Genomic DNA, 22,883 nt, shown 5'->3' on the forward strand with positions numbered 1-22,883 from the left:
AAACTCCAAACTCTGCATCCCCATGTCTGATGTCAAAGCGGTCATCAGATCTCCAACTCCTTTTTCATCTTTGTTGACTGCAACAAACTTCTTTGTCCTGGGCTGGTTCTGTGAGGCCAAACCTTGGGACAAAGAAACAAACAAACAAACAAAAAAGCCTGAGAACTTGACCTGCAGCTGAACCCAAGCTGCACCAAATACCAGGAAGGACTCCTCGGCTTGTCCTTGACCCATACCCCAGATTCAGTCCCTAGCTACTTCCTAGCAACAGTCAATCAAAGGTTAGTCTGACTGTTTCAGATGTGCTTTCAGCCCGTTTGTGACTGTATACGGTCTTGCTTTCGATCACCCACCTGTCGGCTTATAGTCATTCTATTAGATACTTGCCGGAGTGGACACCCACTCCTTCACCCCCTCCCCCCGCCTTGCTCCTATTTTCCTATAAAAACTGCTGAGGAGGAGTCTGCTCCGCCTTCTTTTCCTGTACTGCTGTGTCAGGGTTGGGTTAGAGGAGAGCCCAAGTCCGAACTTGTAATAAAGAGACCCTAATGCTATAACATTGGAAACAGCTCCTTATTGTTCTTTTGGGGTTCATGAACGCTTCCTGGGACAACATTTTGGTGCATTGGCCGGGAACTCCAAGGCCTCCAGGACACACAGAGTTCCTCAATACCAGTAATGTTCATCTTAGTCTGTGAGTCTGTCCATGTGTTTATGTAGCGCTGTGGTAATTTTGTCTGTGTCTGCGCGGTGTCAGTCTTTGTTCATAAATTCTGAGCGGTGCCACATCTATAATTCTGTTCTGAAAAGAGGCCTAAGAAGGTATTTTGTGGTCAGATGCAACTGGGTAGATGTGACAAAGGGTTGTGACCGCTCAGGGGCTGGAAGACGTTCCGGGCTCTGATCAGGAGGTCTGAGTGTCTCACTCTGGGTGGGGTGCTTGAGTTGGCCGTCTGGTTACAGACCTGCTTCGGTTCATGTTTGTCATCAACTCTGTTTGAGCTAATTGTTGTATGCTTTCATTTTTCTTATTATGGGGCAACTCTGACTTTGATGGATGATGTTGGGTCTACAGGATCTGCCCTCTGCCGTGGCTAGCCAAAGCCCAAGGGTATGAAGGAGGAGACACCAGACCACCTATCTCCTCCTACACTATCCCTCTACCTGGTCTTCCAAGGAGGGGCAGAGGAAGATGTCATTTTTCACACCCACCCTGCCTTCTGATTATGAGTCTGCCATCCTGCCTTCCCATGCATCGGGGCTGGTTGGTGACCAAGGAAACCAACCTCATCACTATTGGCCCTTTGCCACCAGTGACCCTTTTCTACCAGAGAACTCAGAACTCCCCTCTTTTTCAGACAACCCTCAAGGTTTAATTAATCCCTTAGAGACAGTCCTTTTCACCCACCAGCCCGCTTGAGATGATTGTAAAGAGGTCTTGCGGGTTTTCTTCACCAGAGACAGAAGCCAGGAAACTGGTTCCTGGCCCCACAGGGAAACCTACCCAGATTAGGACTTCATTACTGCTGAAGGTAAGGAGAGACTCTAAGTCTTACTGCCAGGCTCTGATTGGCAGGTCTCCAAGGGGCTGTGAGACAGCCAATAATTTGTCCAAAAGATAATAGAAAACAGTGATAGCTGTAGCCTTTATTAATCAATCAGACAGGAAACTCCAAAGGGTTCAAGGACTTAAAAAATAATGGCAGAAAAAGTGTTTATTAAAGATTAAAAAAAAAAAAAAAGGACAGGGTGAAAGAACATAAGAAACCGACTCTGAGTACGTGTGTGTATATTGGCACATATGTACCATAGTGTGCACGAAGTCAGAGAACAACTTTTGGGACTTGGTTCTCTCCTACCATGTGTGTTTCAGGGATTTCACACAGGTGGTCATGCTTGGAGACAAGTGCCACCTCACTGGCCCCTCTCCATATTACATTTTTGAGGCAAAGTCTCTCTGAATCTAGGGCTCCGTGATTGGCTAGACTGACTGCTCAGTGAGCTCTGACGATTCTGTTGCCTCTACTCCCTCAGTTCTGGGGTTATAGACGTGTGCTACCACACCTGACTAAGCCGCATTCACCTTACCCCAACTCCTTCCGGATCTATTCTCTCTACACTCACCTCCTCACTATACACCTTCCCGTCGTCTTCCTCCTCTTCCTCTTTGTGGTGGTTTGAATAGATTTGGCTCCCAGAGACTCATATGTTCGAATGCTTGGTCCATGGGGAATGGCACTATTAGGAGGTGTGGCCTTGTCGGAGAAAGTGTGTCACTGTAGGGGTGGACTTTGAGGTCCTGAGCTGAAGATCCACGCAGTGTGGAATTTCAGAACCTTCTCCTGCCTGCCTGCAGAAGGTCGGCTCCTCCTGGATGCATTTGAATCAAGATGTAGAACTCTCAGTTCCTTCTCTAGCATCATGTCTGCCTAGATGCTGCCAAACTTCCCACCATAATGATAATGGATTGAACCTCTGAAACTGTAAGTCAGCCCCAATTAAATGTTGTTTTTTTATAGTAGTTACCATGATGATGGTGTCTCTTCACAGCAGTGAACCCCTAACTGAGACAGAAGTTGGTACCAGGGACTGGGGTATTGCTGTGATAGGCCTGACCATGTTTTTGTTTGGGGAAATGCAGATTTTGGAAGTGTAGATTATGAAAGCAGTGGAAAGCTTTAAGTGGGGCTTAATGGGGCATAGTAGTAGAAGCATAGAAGACAGTGGTGCTGAGGTAAACTGTGGGGGCCTGGCTCAAAAGGTTTCAGAGGAGAAGAATTTTAGTGTGTGACCTAGAGATAGTTCTTGTGATATTTTGGCGAAAAATGTGGTTGCTTTTTACCCTTGTCTGAAGAGTCTGCCTGAAGATAAGGTAAAGTGATTTAGATTAATTGCACTGGCAAAGGAAATCTCAAAACTACCCAATTTAGACTCTATCACTCTTATGAGGAATGTTTTGATCAAGTGTAGCAAGCTTAGAAAGGAAAATACAAAATGTTTGTTTCAAGTATTATGATGGCTTGCATATGCATGGCCCAGGGAGTGGCACTATTAGAAGGTGTGGCCTTGTTGGAGGAAGTGTGTCACTGTGGGGTGGGCCTGGAGACTCTCTTCCTAGCTCCTCCTAGGATGCTGAGTCTGTTCCTGGCTTCCTTCAGGTGAAGATGTAGAACTCTGCTCCTCCTGCACCATGCCTGCCTGGATGCTTCGATGCTGCCATGCTCTCACCTTGATAATGGACTGAACCTCTGAACCTGTAAGCCAGCCCCAATGAAATGTTGTCCTTTATAAAACTTACATTGGTCATGGTGTCTTTTCACAGCAATAAAACCCTAATTAAGACAAATATTAAAGGGGCACCAGAGAGTGGAATGGAGCTAAATCCTGTGTTCAAGGATATTAAATGAAATTAAAGGAGTAGTGAACTTAGGGCAAGATCCCATCCAGGCAAGCTCACTGTTTATGCATCTGCAATTCAACAAGGGATTGTTATATCATGTTAGGCATTATCATTTCCATTTGAACATAAAGAAATATGATTGTGTGCCAAATTGACAAGGAATGGATTGTGATCACTACATTCCGTTGTCAACCTGACTATATTTGGAATGAACTACAGTCTAGAGCATAGAAAGATCTTGTGTAAATGTAAAGGGATTGGTGGTACATGCCTTTAATCCCAGCACTCAGAAGACAGAGGCATGCAGATATCTAAATTCAAGGTCAGACTACAAAGCAAGTTCCAGGACAGCCAAGCTTAGGCAGTGAAGAAATTGAAAATCAGAAAGTTGGTGATAATGTAATAGAACAAGGGGGCCATGTTCTAGCCCCAGCAAGCAGCGGGACTCAGCAGTTTCAACCATATGGCTCTGTCTTTAGAGTGAAGAGTAGGAGGGGTTACTGGGAGAATTGATGCTGGTTACCTGGAGCTAAGGAATTAGTGGTGATTAAGAAGAGACCAGTTTCACTGAGGTGAGATCTTCTGGAAAATGTTTTCCAAGAGCACAAAGAAGCTGTGTTCCAGAGATAGACATTGTGCTGGCAAGCAGACTTCATAATACGTAACAATCACCCAGGTGGTACTGGTTTTGAAGGTATGAAGGGGTCATGGAAAACAGCTGAGGCTTAATACAATGAGTGGCCAAGAAAGACCATTGGTGAAAGTGTAGTCTAAGTATTAGTTGATGGCCCGGGACTGAAGGGGTCATGCAAAGAAGTTGAGGCTTAGCACCATGAAGAGAGCTTATGAGAGGCTATTGGTGAAGCCTAGTTGCAGTGGAAGATCCCAGAATATTGGAGATGCCAGTGCTATGAGATGACCACCAAAACCAGCAGCAGCTGTGGAGCCTAGAATGCTACAGAGAGCAGATCTGGAAAAGTGACAAGCCCAGAAGATCATGTGTGGATCCCAGATACTGGAACAAGAAATGATGAAGTTAAAGTTGCCTTGGAGGCCCCAAGATGATAGAGATGCTGTAGCCATGAGATACCTGCTAAGGAAAGCTTCTAACAGGGAATAGAAATAGCCCAAGAGAAAGAATTGTGTTGCAGTCGACAAAGCTGAAAGGAATTGGACATCAGACATGGAGATATAGTTTGGAGTTTGCCTGGCTGAATTTTGGCCTTTCTTTCGCCCAGTATTTTCTCACTGTGATGTTTTGGTATGGTAATATGTATCCTTTGATGTCAGAAGTATGTGATATTTTTATTTTATAGGCGATTAAAGTTAAGAGATTGCATGAATCTTAGAAGAGACTTTGAACTTTCAACCTTTTAAGCATTGTTGAGACTGTAATAGACTATGGGGTCTTTTGAAATTGGACCAAATGCATTTTCCATTATGTTGTGTCTGCAAGTCTATGGGGGCCAGCGCGTGGAATGTGGTGGTTTGAATAGGTTTGGTCTCCATAGACTCATGTGTTGGAATGCTTGGCCCATGGGGGAGTTGCTCTGTTAGAAGGTGTGGTCTTGTGGGAGAAGGTGAGGCCAAAGAAGGACACATGTCACTCTTGGGGTGGGCTCTGAGTCCTTATGCTCAAGCTGTACCCAGTGTGGAATTTCAGAGCCTCCTCCTGGCTTCCTGCTGAAGATCCAGTCTCCTCCTGGATATATTTAGATCAAGATACAGAACTCTCAGCTTCTTGTCCAGTACCATGTCTGCCTGGATGCTGCCCTGCTTTCCACCATGATGGTAATGGACTGAACCTCTGAAACTGTAAGCCAGCCCCAATTAAATGTTGTCCTTTATAAAAGTTGTTGTGTCATGGTGTCTCTTTACAGCAATGGAAATCCTTCTTCCTAGGCCTCTTCCTCTTCTGTCTTCTACCTAGTTTTATTTGTGTTACCCATCTACTGTTAGGTATGGGGACTGTCCTGAAGTATGGTCAACCCCAGCAAGAGTAACACCATTAAACAAACTCTGTATCTCCTGGAAGCTATCAAATGCCAATATTCCTCAGTTAATGGTAAGATTTGGTGTTCACCTCTCCTGCTCCATTTTGTCTGGCTTGAGTTTATACAAATCTTGTGCATTCTTTCACAGTCATTATTGTTTTATATGTGTAACTGCTGTGTTGTGTCCACAAAACATTGTTTCTTTGTAGTCATCCACCACCTTGTCTCTTACAATCTTGCCACCTCCCTCTCCTCAAAGTCCCTTGCCTTTGGGAGAAGAGACATGAAATGTGCATTATGCATAGGGTTTAATGCTCTGTTTCTTATTCTTTGTACATTGATCAATAAGGGTCTCTGTGTTAATTGCCATCTGTTGAAAGCTTTTCTGCAGAGTATTGAGAGATGTTCTGATCTATAGGTATAGAAATAAGTCATTAGGAGTTTTATTAATACTAGGTTCATGTCAGAACATGGGCAAAGAGTGGAGTTGAGTGAGATTTCTTTTCTTCTTTCTCTCTCTCTCTCTCTCTTTCTTTCTTTCTCTTCCTTCCTTCCTTCCTTTCTCTTTCTTTCTCTTCCTTCCTTCTCTTCCTCCTCCTCCTTGTTATATTTGAGACAGGGCTTCTCTGTATAACCCTGATTGACCTGGAACTCACTCTGTAGACCTGGCTGGCCTCAAATTCAGAGGTCCACCTGCCTCTGCCTCCCGAGTGCTGGGACTAAAGGATTGTGCCACCACTGAGCAGCTGTGTGAGATTTCTGAGTGCTTTTGAGAAAACTCCAAGAAAACAAGATAAGAGTCTTGTGACCTCAGTTTCTTCAAAACACAGAATTGTTCTTGGAATGTGTTTTTGTGTTTCCCAGGTATAGTAAATAAGACCGAGTTTACCTCAGCTGTTGTTATTCAAATGCCTCTACAGAAAAACGTGTTTTTCCATGTGTAGCTGGAGCTTGTCCCTGCGATTGAACACCTTATTCATGTGATTCTTCTTAACCCTCAGAATATACATTGCCTTGATGATCTGGATAAAGTTGGCTATTTCATGAAACTTTAGTTTGCCTCATGTTTTAGGCCCTGCTCTCCCATGTTACCACCACCAACCAGAGTGGTAAATAGGCCCATGCCATAGAATAATAATATTAGACCAATGATCTATCTAGGCTCAAGTTCTTTGTCTCATGAACAGTGTTCGATTGGAGTCCATCTTGTGGAGTAATTCAATCAGAAAGTTGACAGCTACTCCCATAACCAGTGGTCATTTTTTGTCCGTCTACACTTGGCTTTTTATATAAGTATAGGGATCTGAACTCAGGTCCTTATGACTATAACTTTACCTACTTAGCTATCTCTCCAGCTCCCTTGTGTTGGCTTGAATGCATTCTTTTAGGTAGTTCACAATGATGAAATCTCAACATGTACATTCACCCGTGGTTTTTGACAGTTACACAAGTATTTTATGTGCTCATACATCAAACAAACAAAAAACCTGGAATTGCTAAGATCAATAGGACAAATGACAGCACGTGCTGGTGGAATGGGCATAGTACTCCTACATTGCTGATGGGAGTGTAAACTTGTACAGCCACTATGGAAATAAATATGGTGGTCCCTCAGCAAGATGGGAATTGATCTATCACAAGATCCAGCTATATCATTCTTGGGCACATACCCAAAGGATGCATTAATCTACCACAGAGACACTTACTCAACCATGTTCTTTGTTGCTCTCTTCATAAGAGCTAGAAATTGGAAACAGCCTATATGTCCCCCACCAGAAGAATGGATAAAGAAAATATAGTACATGTATAAATAGGATATGGTTGAGGTATGGTTGAGGGAAAGGTTTTTTTTTAATCATAGCTATGAGGGAGAATACAGCCAGAGACACCTGGAAGAGTTCAGAGCAGCGAGATAAAGTAAGACACTGGAAATGACCAGCAGATTAACTTTCTTTTTTCTGACTGAATGGGTGATGAGAACAAAGGACTGGGGCAAGACTGGGAGAAGAAGAAAAAGACACCAGAGATAGTGGCAAGAGCACAGGACTGGAATGGTAGGGTTTTATAGGAATGCAAAGCTGGGGGAAGGGAAGCTCATGAGCTGGAGTGGGTGGCCACAGGGTCAGAAACGCTGAAAGGAGCTGCAGGATTGTGCCTGGAGTCCGGCATGCACTATGGTATGCCAATAGGCAGCACAGAGAGCCAGTTGTTCCTTCTGTCGAAACGGCTCCTTTAGTAGAGAAAAACAGGTTCCAGAATTTGGGGAAGTGGAGTTTCCTTCGAACCTGACAGTACATTTATGCAATGTAGTATTACTCAGCTGTTTAAAAACAAACCAACCATAAATCAGGTAACTGGATGGAAATGGGGAAGATTATCCTGTGGTATTTTAAAAACAAAAATCCCAGCTGTTCCATTTTACCAATGAAGACTCAGCGGTCAGATGCTGGGGTGAAAACCTGTTACCTCAGAGAGGCAGAGAAACCTTACTATTCCATCAGTGTCCCAGACGGAAAAAAGTGTTTTCTCCTTCTCCTTGATGTCCTAAATACCATCCAACTCAATGTCCCTCCTTCCTGTTTACTTATGCTCACTCTGTGTCAGCCGGTTGCTTGCTCCGCATGGTAATTTAGGGTTAACTTTATTTAATTCCGTTTACAGATTAGAAAGATGTGTTCTAGGTCCGAGCCACACCACGCAAAGTTTTTACAGTTCACAATCTTGGGGTTCACAATATGATCAAATATCTTGCAACAATCCCGAAAGAGGCATCCCAGACCCAGAAAGACAAATGCCGTATGTATTCACTCATGTATGAACAGCTCTTAAGTCAGTGATAGACAAGCTACAGTCCCATGGGAATCATGGGGGTGAAGAGTAGAGTAAGGGTCTGGGGGAACAGACTTCATTAGAAAAGGAAACTAGAATAGATAATTATGGATGGATAGGGGAGGCTGGAATGGGAGAATCAAATGGGGAGGGGGAGGGAAGAAGCGATGGTGGGGGACTATGGCTAGAGACAGCTTAAAAAAAAAAGGGCCTTTTCAAGCTTTCTAAAATATATACTTATATGAAAGGGATCTAAATTAAGTTACCAAACACTGGGGGAGACAGAGACCCAACTGGCTATCCGTTGTTGCCAAATAAAGTTTCCAGTACTGGGATTGGATTGGGTTCCATCTTGAGTTGTTGGCTAAAGGGGTCACCTGGTAACCCCCAAATAACCCAGGCTGCTGCTCTCCACAAACTGACAGCAAGTTTGAAGACAATTGTTTGAAGACAAGCTATACAACTGATTGAATATGAAGAAGTCAAGCTGGTGCCTTCACCCCCCTACATTCTAGCGTCGTTGGTAGAGAAGGCACTCTGCAGGCTACTAAAGCAGAAATATAAACACCAACCCAGCCACACATCCCTTTGTTCTACATTTCTGTCCTGCCTGCAAGTGGCATAAACTTGTGGGAGTCACCAGTCAGTATCTCACTTGACATAGGCCCACTCCACAAGATGAAAACCATACCTTGCACTGCTTTAGTGACCAAGAATCCGAAAGCAGGTATCTCAGGGACCTAGGGTAAATACAAACACTACAGCTCTAAAGCAAATACAACAACAAAATGGCTCCCAATGGCATTCTGCTATACTTGTAGATCACAGCCTTGCTCAGCCATCATCCTGCAGCAGATGGAGACAAATGCCCGTGTCGCAGGGTATTTGATCACACTGTGAACACAAAGATTGTGTTATGTACTGAAAAAAAACAAACAAAACTTGAATCCCAAATAACGAAGGTAAAATCAGTTGTAGAAGGAAGCACCCGTGTTGAACAGTGATGTCTAATTGAGTGGCAGAAAAAGTGACGAATCAGAGAAAGATTTGACAGGATAGGATATGCCCAGCTCTCATGAGAAGAGAGGGGAAAGGGAGGCTACTTGAGAGCGGTGCAGAGAAAGAGAAAAGGGAAAAGGGAAAAGAGGCGTTTACTGGGCCTGTTGTACAGAGACAGGTTGCAGAGAGAGAACAGGCCAGAGACAGGTGAAAACAGGATGACCCGAGAATGAGAAGGATGCAGAAGATTGGAACAGATCGCCAGAGTTCATATGAGGCCAAGCAGAACTATTCAGTAGAGGTCGAGAGGTTGAGAGGTCCGAGAAAGAAAGGGGGAGGGGGAGGGACGGAGCGACGGAGGGAGGGAGAAACCAGATTGAGTCGGTTACCGCGGAGAGGAGTCTGAACCAGAATAGCTGAGTTAAATCAGCCAGCCAGAGGTCAGAAAAAACTGGGAAGGGGTGAGCTCATTCAGCAGTAAGTCTCAGAGAGGGAAAACATTCTGGACCTAGACTAGACTGTACGGAAGCAGAAGCTTCCAGGACTAGGCCTGGGTTAGCAGATGGGCACTAAGCCTCGGAGATGACAGTTACATCATGCAAATAAAGATAGAGCTACAAACCACAATAAATAACAAACACGCAAACAAAATGCATGAATAGTATATATTACATGTTTTCCTATCATTGAAAATAGATCTTTTTATTGTAGTGAAAACACGAGGACATAAAAAGGATGTAATAAAGATACATTATGTGAGGGAAAAATTTCGTTTTTCTATAAAAGAAAAAAAATTAAAATATACGTATTTGTTATGCACTTATTTTTTTTTTTTATTGTGGGTCTTATTTGTGTGACCCACAGCCAGTCATTACGTAAAGGGTGAGAGACCTTGAATTACTTAGGCCTAAATAAGATGCCTCCATCAATCCTTCTTCTCAGGGCTGCATGAACCCTTCAGGAGAGGAGGCAGAAAGGGTACAAGAGTCAGAGGTAACGGTGGACTCCAAGAAAGCAAGGCCTTGTAAACTAACATAACCAAGGCTCATAGGAAGCCACAGAGACTGAAGCAACGCAAGACCTTCATGGGTCTGCACCAGGTCCTACACGTGTATATATTATGGCTTCCAGCTCAGGTTTTTAACGCAATTTCTGAGTGTGTGAATGATTGGGTCTCTGACGCTGGTGCCTTCTCTTTGGCTCCTTGCTGTCTGTTTGTTTTGTTCAATTCCAACGTGAAACGTTTTGTTTCTTATATTTTATCTTTTCTTTATTTTTTTATTGGATATTTTATGTATTTATATTTCAAATGCTATCCCCTTTTCCTGTTTATTTTCTAATGAGAGAATGGGAGGAGAGGAATAAAGGGAGGGGAGACCACAATGAGGATATATTACATGAGGAAAAAAAAACTACTTTCAGTAAAAGGAAAAAGTTAAAAATATACCTATTTATTCATCGTGTGTTTGTGTGTGGTGTATATGCACTTGTGTGTCTGGGTACATGTGACTGTTAGCTCATGTAAAGGCAAGAGGGTAATATTAGATGTCTTACTCTGTTACTCTCCGCCTTATCCCCTCGAGACAGGCTCTCTCACGGAAGCTGAAGCTGGGCTGGCAGCCAGCAAGCTCCAGCCATGCTCTTCCTCCAGGCTTTTACATAGGTTTTCTAGGTTTAAACACAAGTCCTCGTGCTTGCACAGCTAGTGCTCTGATCTGCTTGTTAACTCCCCAGACCCCCCCCCCCGTCAGTAGCCATTTCTGTACCCCATCACTCCTACCTAGTGGTATTTGAGGTGAAGTGGTCACCATCTGGGAAAGCCTTCTGTAGTTAGGAACTATTCAAGGAGTGGTCTGTGGGACGAATGGAAAGGGCCTTCCAGAATACGCATGCTTGAGAGAGAGAGAGAGAGAGAGAGAGAGAGAGAGAGAGAGAGAGAGAGAGAGACTTGAAGCTGGGTGGAAGAGTCTTAGAGGAGTCGGGCGAGGGGAAGGATGTGATCAAAATGCATGGTATGCAGTTTTTAAAAATAAAAATTAAAACGAAAAAAAAAAGAATGACCGCTAGTGCTGGGGGGCTGGGAATGGCGACTCACACCTTTAATCCCAGCACTAGGGAGGCAGAAGCAGGTGGATCCAGGCTGGTCTACAGAGTGAGTTCCAGGACAGTTACAGCTACATAAATCTGTCTCAAAACCAAAATCCCAGTCTATTTTGGAAATACTGAATTTCTCATTCGCTGGCTGCCATATCCCATCTCTTGGTGCTATATTTTGAGTGGGTCCCCGAAACTTCATGTGTGGGAGCTCTAATGTGTCAGCGCAGCAGTGTTGGGGCCTGAGGCTTTTGGACACTGTTTGGGTTGTGGGACAGATACGGGTTAATACTTTTTCGTGTGTGTGTGTGTGTGTGTGTGTGTGTGTGTGTACAGTGTGTACATGCCACAGTGGGCAAGAATAACACGAAAGAATCAGGAGGCTTCTCTCCCTTCTCCATGTGGGTCCTAGGTTTGAACTCAGAGCATCAGGCTTGGTGGCAAGCTCTTTCACTTGTAGAGTCCTCCCACTGGCCCCCTTTCCCCTGCCATTTTCCCTGCCCTTTCCCCTTCTCCTTCTTTACCCCTTCCCCTCCCCTTTCCTTTCCACCCAGGTAACGTTTAATGTGGATCAGACCGGCCTCCCAATTGTGTTGTATCCTTAGCTCCAGGTTAGTGCTTCGGTCAAAAAAGGTGGCGCTTTGTCCTTCATCCCCCAACCAAAGTAGCAGGCAGCCCTAACCACCAACAACTGCTCAGAACCACGTACCAAAAATAAAACTTTTTTTTTAAAACAGAAGTTACACTATTTCTGTTATTGTAGCTATAGAGAACAGATGAAGTAGGGATAGGGCTACAGTTCAGGGCCCCGAGTTCCATGCTTAGCACAGAGAGTATGAGGGTGGAAGAGATTGTGGTTCATTAGTGAACCCAATGCAACAATGAAGGCTGCAGTTCCACGCAATGCCCACCAGGGGTAGCTGTTCATAAATCAAGCTAGGACTAGTTCCACTGTAGTTAACGTCCGAATCCACACTTACTGGGTCCTGCTCCTCAGAACAACCCTTAAAGCTTACATCTGTGTCCTCAGCATCTCGTCCTTGGCATTCAATGTGTTTACACATTGGGCCGTGTAACTCCCCAGATCGGGTTCCTCTAACTCTGGTTCTCTTTTTTTTTTTTTTTTTTTTTCTTTTTTTTCGGAGCTGGGGACCGAACCTAGGGCCTTGCGCTTCCTAGGTAAGCGCTCTACCACTGAGCTAAATCCCCAGCCCCAACTCTGGTTCTTAATATTCCTAATTCTCCGAACCCTTAATACAGTTCCTTATATCGTAGTGAACCCCAACCATACAATTATTTTCATTACTACGTCATAACTGTAATTTTGTTACTGTTATAAGTCGTAATGCAGAATATCTGATATGTGGCCCCTATGAAAGGGTCTTTTGATTCCCAAAGTGGCTGTGACCCGTCAGTTAAATGCTGCTCCACAGGCCAGCGGAAGCGTCCGAATTTCGGTGTCACACGGGTTAAAGGATCGCAGGCACTTGTCTCCTTTGTTCCAGCGTCAGCGTTCTTGGGATATCAACATCTCTAGGCTTCGGTTTTTCTCACTAGGTCTCGCGAGTGTCTTAAATGGGCTCTGAAATGGAAAAAAAAAATGTGCACACTCGGACGCGCCAGTTTGGACTCTTGCGCATGTGCAGTATGCCCAAGGCGCCGAGGGCAAACCCGGAGCCGAGTCCGGTGAGGTGCTCAAGTGCTCTCTCAGAGCGGTGTCCCTGTGTGGCATCTTCAGAAAGTCTGCCCCCTTTGAGGAGCGCAGCAGGGTGGTTCCCTGCAGGACTCCCATGGGAAAACTCCATGTCCCCATTGAAGTCCAGGTGCCCCCGGCACTCGTGCGCAGGACATCCAGTGTGGCCTGCAGAGTAGGCGCGTGGCTCTGGCCGTGGGTGGCTGCGAGATCCTTAAAAGAAATCGCTGATGAAGGAACATGGACTTTGGAGGATAGAAAAATGGTCCTCATTGTCCTGACAAAAACCAAGAGAGATGCTGCAAACTGTTGGACTTCTCGTCTAGAATCTGAATATGCAGCTGACCCCTGGGTGCAAGACCAAATATAGAGGAAACTTACATTGGAGCGATTCCAGAAAGAAAACCCTGGTTTTGACTTTAGTGGAGCAGAAATCTCAGGGAACCACACAAACTGTGGACCAGATTTCTCAAATCTGGAGAAATGACTGCTATTGCTTAGTTTCTCTCGCTTGTGGATCCCCGCAGGTGCTGGCAACTTAATGCAGCTGATGATGTGAGGGAGGAAACACCCGATGTCTACAGTTAAAAGATTGCAAAGTGTATTTCAATATGATTGTAAAAGATTACATCCAGATATGGTTTGCATAGGAGACAGCAGCTTTTCTGTGGACAGATAATAACTTTTATGGCTGTGCATTAAGTTTTATATGCTACATTTTCCTAATTTCATATTTAATTGTACATTGGAGTACAAACTGTATGAAATGAAAAGGTGCCTTCATGGAAAAAAATTTTTTTTGTGTGTCTGTAATGTGAAAATAATGTTCAGTAAATTTCTGAGTAAGAATTGTGTACCCCTTTGTCTAAATATGCTTGTCTGTACATAGAAAGTATAAAACTGGAAAATTTTTAAGAAAGGAAAAAAAAAGTACACCGAAGTACTCTGGATAACTTGGGTTAGTGAAAAATTCTAACTGGTTTGGTGCTGCTTAAGTGATTATGTCAAGAAATTGAAAACTGATAAAACTGTAACAACAGAAGAGTTAATTACCTCTCACTGTCAGAAAACAATTTAGGCCCCGAGTGTAAGTCACAGGCTTCATTTAATTTTAATGATTCAGATAAGGTGGTCTAGAAAAAGTCCTTTCATCCTCTTTGTGATTTTTAATTCTTGAAAGAAAATGAAATGTATAAAAAGCTTACAAGTAAAATATTAACAGACTGACAATCTTACACTTTTTTTCTAATAAACTGACATATTGTCACCTCAAAAAGAAGAAAAAAGAAATTCTGCTCTTTTAACAGAGACCTCATATATCTCTCTGCTCCCTATTAAATATTAAAATAATAATTTTTTTTTGGTTCTTTTTTTCGGAGCTGGGGACCGAACCCAGGGCCTTGCGCTTCCTAGGCAAGCGCTCTACCACTGAGCTAAATCCCCAACCCCTAAAATAATTATTTTTGAGGCAGGATCTCATTGTGTAGTCCTGGCTGGCCTTGAACTCAGAGAGGTCTGCCTACCTCTGACTCCTGAGTACTGGAATTAAAGGTGTACACCACCATGCCAGGATAAAATTATGTTTATGTATGATGTTTGTGTTTATGGTGTGTGTGTGTGTGTGCATGCGAGTGCACATGTGTGTTTATCTGTCTCTGTGTGTGTGTGTGAATTAAGAAATTCCTGTGGAGAGGTTCGATGTTGTTCATGTATTTGAAATCATGGTCTTTTGCTTGTTTTTCTTTTTATGATGTATATCAGGATGACCGTCTCCCATCTCTTCATAGGGACCCAAATATACTCCCTCACCCCCTACCTCAGCCCCATTTCTGTCAGATTCGAGATGCCCAGACTATCATATCTGGCTTTATGTGGGCTCTGGGGATTCCCACATAGGTCTTCACACTTGTATGGCACTTGTATCCACCATGCCACCTCTCCATCCTCTTCCTCCTGGCTGTTAGACCTTCTTCCCATTTCCTGCTGACCACAGGAAAAGCAAATATCGCACTTAAAAGCATGAACTTAGTTTACCCTGGGGAGAAATATTGCTTTCTTGCTTTGAGGCTCAGTTTTGTCTCTCAGATAGATTGGACATTGAAGGTATATACAAGGCAAGTTCAAGGCAAGCAATTAGACATTCTGAGAAGTTGGGTGTTATTTGGTAGAGTGCTTGCCTACCCTGTGTGAAGTCCTGGATTTTATCCCTAACACCGAACACATTGGACATGGCGGCCTAAATCCATGGGAAATTAAAACAATAGGAACAACACCCCCCAGAAATTCTGCAAGGTTCTTGGGGTGGTGTAGTGGATGTTTCTCCTGAGAGTAACCTCCTTTATAAGAAGCAAAAAAAAAAAAAAAAAAAAAAAGGACTCTCGTTTCCCTTCTACGTTCTTCTAGAAAAGTCCTAGGTGGTTGAAATGAGAGTCTGTAGCTTTTGGCAGTTCTGAATGATTAGACCAGCATCTCTCTTTCCACCGTGTCCTCCTCAGGGGGCTGTATGTTTCCAGGATCCTCCCATGAACAGGAGGACGGCCCGGGCAGGAAAGCCGCTAGCTTCAGGCTGGGGTTGGAGGGCGTCACCCTTGACGTAAGCACCAGTGACTCTACCATGGAGTTTGAAGGTTTTTACGTGGTTGATGTGGCTCATTCAAGACTCACGGGGGAAGTGGTGACCAGGCTGAGGTGAGTTCCAAGTAGCTAAAGGCCCCGCTAGGGTGGTCAGTATCAGCAGATTTCTGTGGTGGTGGGAGACTTGGGGGACCCAAATATACTCCGTCACCCCCTACCTCAGCTCCATTTCTGTCAGATGTAGCCCCCAGCCTCCCCTCACTGCTTTGGACTCCTTTTCCTTCAGTCCCCTGCACTTCTTCCATGCTTTCTGGGTCTGAATACTTTGGGCTCTTAGAGCTGCCCCTCTTCTTATATTTCTTTCTTAATCTGTCAAAATCTCTTTCTGATCCCATCTCTCTTTCTGGGTTTTATGGGTTGGTGGGTCTGTTGATTTCTCGATATTTCTAGCTTTCTCTGTCTCTGAGTAACTGCCTTTTTTCTGGGTTTATTGGTATATGTTGCTATCTAATTGCATGTTTTGGTCTCTCCCTATTCTCTGTCTCTGTCTGCCAGTGTCTTTGAGGCTCTAAAAATCCCTTGTTTCTGGTTTGCAGTGGTGCACAGGCTCCTACCCACCAAACAGTCCCTCCTTTGTCCTCTTAGGTTGTGCTTCCCTGACACCTTAGTCTCTGAAGAAGGAGGGAATGCAGCCGCAGAGCCCAATTTCTCTTTAGGCCACCTCCCTCATACTTCAGCCCACCATCTCCTCAGCCTACATTCCCCGCAGCTATCTTTCCCCTCAGTTTTTTCTTCCCCTCAGCCCACCTTCTTCTCAACCTACTTACTCCTTTCTTACTCCTACTTTCTTTTTTCAGCCCACCTTTCTCTCAGTCCTCCTTCCCCCCCGACCCCGACCCCACCTCAACCCACTTCCTCTTCAGTCCATCTCCTCAGCCCACCTTCTCCCTAAAGCCCACATTCTCTCCACAATCCATATTCTCCCTGCAGTCCAGTTTCTCTAGCTCATCTCCCACTACCGTCCACTTTCCACAGCCTACTTACTCCTCAGCGACTTTCTCTTCCAGCTAATTTCTCCTCATAGACCACTTTCTCTCTACAGTCTCCACCTTCTCGCCTCTCTTCAGGCTTTACCTCAGAGGAGATTGGCCTTACATCTTGTGTCTTTACTTCTCCCACAGGCATATCTCTCATATCCAGCCCTCTACCTAGTGAGGCTGTATTTATTTGCCTCACGTTCACCACAAACAGCCTTAGTAAAATTAGTAACGTCAGCAATGGAATAAGCATAGGCGCCAGGCAACTCTGGAAACACCACCGAGTCCTTGGTCCTTTTGGGCCATGACTCCATTTGTGTGCTTGGTCCCAGGGTGGGGTAGGAGGAGTGGGGCACTGGAAGCCTCTGAAGAGGATATGTGAAGAATCCAGGCGGTCTGGCTGCTGTGAGACTCCAGGGAAGGTATTCTTGGGAATCTCCTGGAGGAACTGTTGAAGAGTCCAGCTTTTTTTCTAGGACCTGCTGGTCAGGTGAGCTAGCAAATTCTCGGTGGAAATCTAATTGTCCCAAAGATTTGATCTAAGTTCAAATCTTACCCCAAATTCTTGGGACTAGAAGATTCCTCCCCCAAGACTTGGGGATATTTACATACATAGATGTAGTGAACTGTCTGTGTTGGGGGTGGAATTCTAGTCTAAGTGTAAAAATTTCATGTTTTACGTCTACACAGTCCAAAGGTCAGATGGCACAGGTTTTAAATAGTTTTGAATGCAAAGAGCTGTATGGTTTGGAGGCCAGTAGTCAGTGTAGGCTGTCTTCCTCAGTCATGCTCCAAATCTTTCCCTTTTCTCTGTTCTTTTTTCTTCGAGACAGGATTTCATGTGGCCCTGGCTGGCCTCCAGCTCAGTTTATAACAACCTTAAACTCATGACTTCCTCATGCCTGCATGCTCTGAAGGTTGGGATCCCAGATTGTGCTACCGTGCCCAGTTTATCTTAAAAAAATCACTTTGTGTTTAAAGGGGTTGTGGGCACCATAGCACAATGTGCGCTTGAGGAGGTTGGGTGACACAGGAGTCGTTTCTCTCCTTTTATCATACGGGACTTAGGAACTGAACTCACTTTGTCCCCTCCTCTTCTTTCCCTTCCATGTTTCCCCTTTCCTTCTCCCAGCCCTCTCCTTCCCATTCCGCCCCTTCTGTCTCTGCCTCTGTGCGGTTTTCTCTCTCCCTCTGTCCTTCCACAGTGTGTGTGTGTGTGTGTGTGTGTGTGTGTGTGTGTGTGTGTGTGTGTGTGTGTGTGTGTGTGTGGAGTATTTGCACTTGTGTTTGGGGAGGCAAGTGTATGTGTGCACCAAGGCACATGTACAGATGGAGGTCAGAGGGCAGGCTCAGGTGTCAGTTCTTGTTTGATGTAGGGTCTTTTCTCCCCTCCCCTTGCCTGTCAGATAGTTGGCTTGTGATTTGCTGGGTTTCTTCTACCCCTACTTCCCTTATTGAAACACTGGGATTACAGATTACATGGTAGACATCTATCTGGCTTTTATGTGAATACTGGGGACTGAAAATCAGGCCCTCGTACTTGGGCAACAAATGCTTTTACCCATCGAGCCCATTTGAGCATTTATTGAAGCTGGTGTGGTAGTGCATGCCTGTGGTTCTAGCACTTGGGAGGCTGATGCAGATGGTGCCTTCTGTATCTGACACGGAGCTGCATCTGGAAAAATCTTTTTTTAATTTACATTTTTAGATTTATCTTATTGTATCTGTATGTGTGTTCCGGCTGTATGTATGTCTGTCCACTATTGATGCTGGGCCCCCTTTAAGAGCAAAAAGTAATTTTGTTTCTTTGTTTTTTTGTTTGCTTCTTTCTTTCCTTCTTTCTTTCTTTCTTTCTTTCTTTTTCTTTCTTTCTTTTGCTCGCTCACTCGCTCGCTCACTTGCTTGCTTGCTTGCTTGCTTTTCAAGACAGGGTTTCTCTGTGTAACAGAGCCCTGGCTGTCCTGGACTTTCTTGGTAGACCAGGCTGGCCTCAAACTCACAGAGATCTTCCTGTCTCTTCCTTTGGAGTGCAGTGATTAATGGTATGCACTAGTATGCCCACCCAGAAAGTGTTCTTAACTGCTGAGCTATCTCTGCAGTGCCACTCATGAAATCTTAACAATATGGTTGTTTAAATAAGAGCTCCACAGTGACAATGCCAGTTGACATGACAATGTGTGTGTGTGTGTGTGAGAGAGAGAGAGAGAGAGAGAGAGAGAGAGAGAGAGAGAGAGATAGAGAGAGATAAGGCAGGTCCTTAAATGAAAAACTATAGGCAATTACAGGCTTCTAAGAAAGGGAGAATCAACCTTTTCTAGAAACCCAGCCCTGATAGGTTATACATTCTTAGGTGGTCAGCCCTAAACACATGTACATATAAGCAACACTTGAAGGCTGTGTACATACACACACACACACACACACACACACACACACACACACACACACACACACACCAGCGATAATAATTAAACAAGAAGTCATAAATTTTAAAGGGAGTTGGGGGTTCATGGGAAGAGTTGTATGGAGGAGAGGGTAGAGTGAAAAATGATGTACAGTAATTATATATGAAAATACAGTACATATATATGAAAGTTTCAAAAAAGTTAATAAAAGTGTAGCAAGATCCAGGCCATCCTGGGAATGTATGTCAAACACAATTGAAATAGCAAGAACCCACCCCCTAACATTCACTAGGAAATCGTGATATGCCAAGCATTTGGTTGTAGCAGTCATGTGGGCCCTGTACCAGTTGCTAGAAGAAGGGGTAATCTTCCCTCTCCACTGCTCATGGTAGTGCCTGGAATGGAAGTCATTGGCTTGCATGGAGCAAAAAGCTGGTTATTGGAGACAAATCTGTGGTCCAGGCTTGCTTCAAGGCTGACTGAGAAGTGTGGTAGATGAAGCACACATGGGAGTCTTAAGTATAAGGAGTCTCTCTCTCTCTCTCTCAACACATACACACACACACACACACACACACACACACACACACACACACACACAGACTTCTTTTACAGAGAGAGGGAGGGTGGTGGAGGGAGAGGAGGAGGGGAAGGGGAGGAGGAGAAGGAAGAGGGAGAGGGAGAGGGAGAGGGAGAGGGAGAATAGTATAAATGTTGACAAAGGGGACCAGCCAGTTTGGGGGAGGCACAGAAGCATCAGTAAAATATTTACACAAATGAATATAATGACTGTGGCACTGAATATGAGAAGCAGAAAACAGTGCTGGAGAGATGGCTCAGTGGGTTGAGGGACTTGCCTCTAGCCTCATGATTCCTGGGACCGAGATGCTGGAAGGAGAGAATTGATTGACTCCTGCAAATTGCCCTCTTACTTTGCATGATTCCCTGTCCTGTGAATAAAGTGCCTTTTAAAAAAAGCAGAAATGATTGGCATTCAGTGAACATCTATTAGAGGCACTGGATCTATCCAATAATGCCAGGGAGGGTTTCCTAGCAAAACCACAATCAGAAACTGGGAGTAGGGGATTAGGGTGAGGGAGGAAGAGCATTTCTGGCTGTGTGGCTGCATGTGCAAAGGCCCTGTGTGACTTGAGATGCTTCGATGGGGTGAGGGAGAGCCGGATGGGGGTGGAACATGGCCCGAATTATCTCCATCTGATTCCTGGGGGCCCATGCGGGAGGTGAGTGAATACATTTTGATGTGCTGGGTGTTTTAAGCAGGAGAGCGGCACGATCTGATTGCATGTGCAAAGATTCCTCTGGCAGATAGAGACCTGAAAAAGCGCTGAGTACAGGTGGTGCCAGGCACCCAGAAAAGGCTGACATGACGCCAGGAGGCATTTTGGGGATGGGGGATGGTCACAGAATCCAGGTCGTGTTCTCTGAGGTTTCTGGTACACAGCTAGGCTTCTCTCAGGAATGATGATGTCTTCCCACTTCCTGCTCAGGTGATCAATGAGGGAAGGTCATCATTTTGAAGATAGTCAAGGAAGGAAGCCTGGCTCTAATCGCTGGAGGTTGTACTAGTGTAGGGAAGTCTCTGGCTCCTGATCCTATTTCATAGTCGAGACACTGAGGTTCCAGGACTCGATGGGCACTGAATCCTGACCTACAATGTGGCCACTTATTTAACCCCATAGGCAGCCCAGCTGAGATGATTCTGACCTTGAAAGTACCCTGGGGGAAATTGCTTCCAGATGTGGCTTAACTTTAGATGTAAGAGAGTTTCAGCTGACCATGTTTCCAACCCAGCTTCAATTACCTGTGTGACATCCTGGTCATATGAATCATTGTACCTCTGGTACCCTTTCTTTCTTGGATCAAAGCAGTTGCAAGGCATGTTCTAGGTATGCGGTGAGAACCAATAATATTTTCATTCACTCATTCACTCACCCACTCACTCACTCGCTCATTCAGTTAACACTTTTTAGGTGCCTACTATGTGCCAGGTACATTTAAGGCACAAGGTAACCAGTCTTGTCCTTAGACTCTAGAATTCTGATGACAGAAATATATATTATGTCAGTAATTAATGCACATGGTCATAACGACGAGACTGGAACCTCTGTTTAAGGGTGTATAGTATTTTTTTGTATATATATACACACAACACTTTCTTTTAATCAGTGTATATTCATTGTATAAAGTAATGGGTTTCAAAAATCACGTGTGGTGGTGCATGCCTGTTAGACAAACATTCAGAAGGCAGGAACACTACGATCAGGAATTCAAGATCATCCTCGGCTGCACGGTGAGTTTTAGGCTAGCCTGGGCTACCCGTGTCAAAAAACAGAACAAAACAGAAAGCTAGTGAGATGGGTCAGTGGTGAAGGTGCTTGCAACGCATAAGCCTCATGCAACTTAAGTTTGATCCTCAAAACTCACCTGCAGGTGAAAGGACAGAGCCAACCCCACAAAACTGTCCTTTGACCTCCACATGCATTCACACACGCCCCCCCCCCACATGTAATAAGACATTTGAAGCAAGTTCAAAAGGAAACAAATCACTGGGTTTTATTGTGATGTTTACCTAAAATCCTGGGATAGATATCCCATTGTGTTCAGTCCTCACAGTCCTGCCTTCTACTCTCATGCCACGTATACGTCTAAATTCAGAGTCCATGTGTGAGGGGAAGCACGTGTGGAGGCTGGAGGATGAGCGTGTGTGTCCTTCTCTATCGATCTCTGCATTATTCACAGCCTCTTATTGAGCCTGGAGCGCGTGCAAGGTTGGCCCCAGCCATTAATAGGAATGGAGGGGATTCAAACTCAGTGACCGGTGCTCAGTCGCCAAGCATACTTGTCCATCAAGCCATCTCTCTGCCTCTGCTGATTTTGCTTAGCTTGACAGTCTCTAGTTGAATCTGTTTCCTATAAATGCCTGTATTTTTTTCTTTTCTATACATTAATATAAATACATTTATTGCTGGCTATGGTGGTGCATACATTGAATCTCAGCACTCCGGAGACAGAGGCAGGTAGATCTCTGTGAGTTCAAGGCCAGCCTGTTCTACACGGCCAGTTTTAGGCCAGAGTTAGACATTGTCTCAGAAAATAAAACACTCCCCCACCGACAAAACAAGACAAAACAAAATCTGAAACATCCCGGCATTGAGGTAGGAAGGCCTGAGTCTGATTCCCCAGTAAAAAGTTTGGCATGGGTGTTTGTGCCTGTAACCCCCATGTGGTGAAGCGGAGGCCGGTGGATTGCTTGGGCTTGTTCACCTACAAAGCAGAATAGTGATGTGATGGACCGTCTCAAGGGAATCGGATGGGAAGTGATAGGGGAAGGCACAGGCATGCACCCGAACAAATGGGTAGACATACACACTACAACACATGCGTGCGCGCGCACACACACTTTAAAAACAAAAGAAAAGTAAACTACAAAAACAAGATTTAGGGAGATAGCGGAGAACTAACTAGAGTGCTGGCCTGGAATGTGTGAGTTTTGGTTTAAATCCCAGCACTGCAATACATAAGGAACTGAAAACTACTTTGATGGTAGGCTGAGCAACTGCCTGACTTCAGGTTAACTCTTGCACACTCCTGTGCCGATTTCATAGGTACGGTAATGGACACTGCAAAGAGCACAGGCCTGTGACCAAGTGTGCCACTGACAAGGCAGGGGTTTGAACGTTGAGTCTTGCCCACCCCCACTTCCTGCCCACGAGCCTGTTCCTGGCACCCAGGACTCCAGCTGGGCTTGTGGGTTGGGCATAGGCGGCACCAACTTCCGGCCTCTGGGTAGTAGTGGTGGGTTGAAGGGCAGGGAGGGGAGAAGAGGAGGAGGTGGGT

At 44.8% G+C, this 22,883-nt stretch overlaps 1 pseudogene; it reads left to right on the forward strand.

Moving 5' to 3' along the window:
- Positions 1–9,451: 9,451 nt before the first annotated feature.
- LOC116908240 lies at positions 9,452–13,496 on the forward strand (annotated as a pseudogene).
- The last annotated feature ends 9,387 nt before the right edge of the window (positions 13,497–22,883 follow it).

Source organism: Rattus rattus, chromosome 1 (assembly GCF_011064425.1).
Source record: "Rattus rattus isolate New Zealand chromosome 1, Rrattus_CSIRO_v1, whole genome shotgun sequence".
Taxonomy (NCBI): Eukaryota; Metazoa; Chordata; class Mammalia; order Rodentia; family Muridae; genus Rattus; species Rattus rattus.